The sequence below is a fragment of the Moschus berezovskii genome, chromosome 5, assembly GCF_049115385.1.
Source record: "Moschus berezovskii isolate FMDL1 chromosome 5, NW_MosBer_1.0, whole genome shotgun sequence".
In the NCBI taxonomy this organism is placed as follows: Eukaryota; Metazoa; Chordata; class Mammalia; order Artiodactyla; family Moschidae; genus Moschus; species Moschus berezovskii.
In genome coordinates, this window is record NC_142464.1 from 17989891 (window position 1) to 17993700 (window position 3810).

The following is a 3810-nucleotide window of genomic DNA, read 5'->3' on the forward strand; positions in this document are numbered from 1 at the left end:
GGTTTTAAAGGATCATTTTCTCCAGTTTGTCATGACCAGATTTTAAGGATACTGTTATAAAAGTCTTCAGGGAAAAAAATTCTTCTCTGAGAATCTCAGTTTTAAATTACTTCATCTAAAAGAAATCCTGCCACCATATGTTTGCTTGGCCTAGATTTCACTCAATAAGGCTTTCTTCCTCATACATTCTTTAGAGAGAAACAAAATTAAGAGTAGTGTAAGTGCCAGACGTTAAACATCTATGGCCTGTGTCAATTTTTAATCAGGTCTTGTCAGCAACATTTAACAGACTCTTGCACTAAACTTAAAAATTGTAGCAAGAGCAATGTGACTAGAATTTATGAGTGCAAGGGATTGTTAGTCCCTGCTTTTCTTTCTGTGAAAATATTGTCTCCTTCTTTCCTTGCATAAATTCAAAGTTCATTTCATGTTCACAGTCAAACTTAGCTTATTTAAAATGCATATGATGTCCTCATCTTTCTTGTTTTAAAGTTACCTTTGATAATTTGTTTCCTTCTTACATTCTTGTGGAGATTAGACATCACTGTGAAAATTGAAAGTATTTAATAAAATAATACGTGTAATATCATAATTTTCAACTCAAAATATGTATTCAACATTGAAAAAATGTGAAAAAGAGGGATCAAAGGGAAAGTATATAAAACTATGGCATTGAATGAATGAATTAATGCAAAATGATTACTTCTACCTAAAAACTAAATGATAATGGGGAATTTTTTTTTTTTTAGGCAGATAGAGGCACGTTTTTTATTGAATGAGTGATCCATGCAATTGTTGAGGCCACTATGTACAGAGAAGAGGGGGAGAAGTTAATTCTTGGTGTCCTCCTCCTTGGACAGTCTTGATGATTTCCTCCTTCTTGGCCTGGAGCCGCTCTTCATGGTGCTTGCGGGCTTCCTTGGTCTTAGACCTACGGGCCTCAGCCTGGTCCGCCAGAAGCTTCCTGCGAGTCTTGTATGCCTTCAGCTTGTGGATATGTTCCATGAGAATCCGCTTGTTTTTGAACACGTTACCCTTCACCTTCAGGTACAGGCTGTGATACATGTGGAGGTCAATCTTCTTAGATTCATGGTATCGCTTGAGCAACCGGCACAGAATTATCATCCTCCTCATTCAGGTTACCTTCTCGGCATCGAGCCCAGGAATGGACTGCCACAGGCTTCTGGATGATCAGCCCATCTCTGATCAGCTTCCGGATCTGCTGGCGGGAGTTGGCATTGGCGATTTCATTAGTCTCATTGGGGTCCAACCAGACCTTTTTGCCACAGCTAAGGACACTGGAGGCAAGCCTCTTCTGAAGCCTGAGCATACTCATGGCCACGGGTGCAGCAGTGAAAGGCAATGGGGAATTTTTAAGTGTAAAGATTTACAACAGTAGAGTTGCCATACCTAAAATAATGTAATTGTTTAAGGTGGTTACCATTAAAATGTTTTTAAAAGAACTTTGAAAACTTAAACACTATCAGCATTAAAATTTTTATTTATGGATGAAGGCAGTCAAGACAGCAGAGCAGGACACAGAGCTCATCTGCTTCCATGAACATATCAACATGTGGAGCAGTTCTCACTGAAAACTGATTGGAGAATGGATGAAAGAGTCTTCTACAACAAAGACTGTATGAAAAATCCAAGGTGAATTGGGTAGGAAGGGAAGGGAAACCAACAGATCATGACCTGTACCTCTGGGAGAGGACACAGAAGAGGAGAGGGATTACAGGACTCACACCTTCTACCTAGGGAGTGAATGGTTCCAGCCACATGTGGGTGTCCCAGCTCTGGGGTCCAACACCAGGAGGACTTGTCCCCTTAGCTGGTTTGAAAACCAATGGGGCCTATAGAAGGGCTGTAATAAAAACCTAGACTCTGTGTGTGAAGAGCATGCACACATTTGTTTATTCCCAAAACATGGCAGAGAAAACAGACTGAAACTGCCCAGGTTTCTGACTGGTTTCCTGAAACCTACTGAATGAGAGATTATTTGCAAATAATATGCCCAATATCCAAATATATAAACAGCTCATACAACCCAATATGAAGAAAACAACAGCTTGATTAGAAAATGGGCAGAGGATTGGAGTAGATTTTTTCTAGAGAAGACACATAGATAGTCAATAAGCACATGAAAATATGCTCCACATCACTAACCAGGGAAATGCAAATCAAAACCACAATGAGATGTCAGCTTATACCTGTCAGAATGGCTGTCAAAACAAAGTCCACAATAACAAATGCTGGCAAGGATGTAGGAAAAAGGAATCTTAGTACACTGTCAGTAGAAATATAAATTGGTGTAGCCACTGTGGAAGAGAGTATTTGAGATTCGTCAAAAAACTAAAACTAGAACTACCATACAATCCAGAAATTCCGCTCTTGAATGTAAATCCAAAGAAAATAACACAAATTCAGAAAAGATACATGTACCCCAATGTTCATAGCAGCATTATTTACAATAGTCAAAATGTGAAAACAACTTAAATGTCTATCAACAGATTAGTGGATAAAGATGTCATATATACATAGAATGGACTGTTAGTCATAAAAAAAAAAAGAATAAAATTCTATCATTTGCAACTACATGGATGAACCTAGAGGGTATTATGCTTAGACAAGTAAGTTAAAGAAAGACAAATACTGTATGTTATCATTCATACGTGGAATCGAAAAGAAAAGCTAATGACAAGGATATACTATACAACATGGGTAATATAACCAACATTTTGTAACTATAAATGGAGTATCAGTTCAGTTCAGTTCAGTTCAGTCGCTCAGTCCTGTCTGACTCTCTGCGACCCCATGAATCACAGCACGCCAGGCCTCCCTGTCCATCACCAACTCCCGGAGTTCACTCAAACTCATGTCCATCGAGTCGGTGATGCCATCCAGCCATCTCATCCTCTGTTGTCCCCTTCTCCTCCTGCCTTCAGTCTTGCCCAGCATCAGGGTCTTTTCAAATGAGTCAGTTCTTCACATCAAGTGGCCAAAGTATTGGAGTTTCAGCTTCAACATCAGTCCTTCCAATGAACATTCAGGACTGATTTCCTTTAGGATGGATTGGTTGGATATCCTTGCAGTCCAAGGGACTCAAGAGTCTTCTCCAACACCACAGTTCAAAAGCATCAATTCTTCAGTGCTCAGCTTTCTTTATAGTCCAACTCTCACCGTTAAAAATTGCAGATCACTATATTGTACCTATAATTTATATAATGGATTTCCCAGGTGGCTCAATTGTAAAGAATCTGCCTGCAATGCAGGAGTCCTGGGTTCAATCCCTGGGTCAGGAAGATCCCCTGAAGAAGGAAATGTCAACCCACTCCAGGATTCTTGCCTGGGAAATCCCATGGACAGACAAGTCTGGTGGGCTGCCATCCATTGGAAGGAAAAAGAATTAGACACTACTTAGTAACTAACTTATATAATATTGTTCAGTAACTATACCCCAACCAAAGAAAAATAAAAATGGAGCTTAGAGTTTTTAAATAAAATGAATGAATATGACAAAACAGAAACAAACTTACAGGTATAGAGAACAGACTGGTGATTACTATCTGTGGAAGGGGTAGAGAGAGGCAGAACAGGGGTAGGGAGTTGAGAGATACAAACTACTGTGTATAAAATGGATAGGCAGGGAGGTGAGGGAGGCTCAAGAGGGAGGAGACATACATATAATTATAACTGATTTTCACTGATGTATAGCAGAAACCACCACAGCATTGTAAAGCAATTATGCTCTAATAAAACATTAAAAAATAAAATTTCAAAAATGGATATGCTACAGCACAGGAAATATAG

The 3810-nt window shown here is 39.2% G+C and overlaps 1 pseudogene; it reads right to left on the bottom strand.

Moving 5' to 3' along the window:
- Positions 1–830: 830 nt before the first annotated feature.
- LOC129561716 (large ribosomal subunit protein eL19 pseudogene) lies at positions 831–1336 on the bottom strand (annotated as a pseudogene).
- Positions 1337–3810: the final 2474 nt, after the last annotated feature.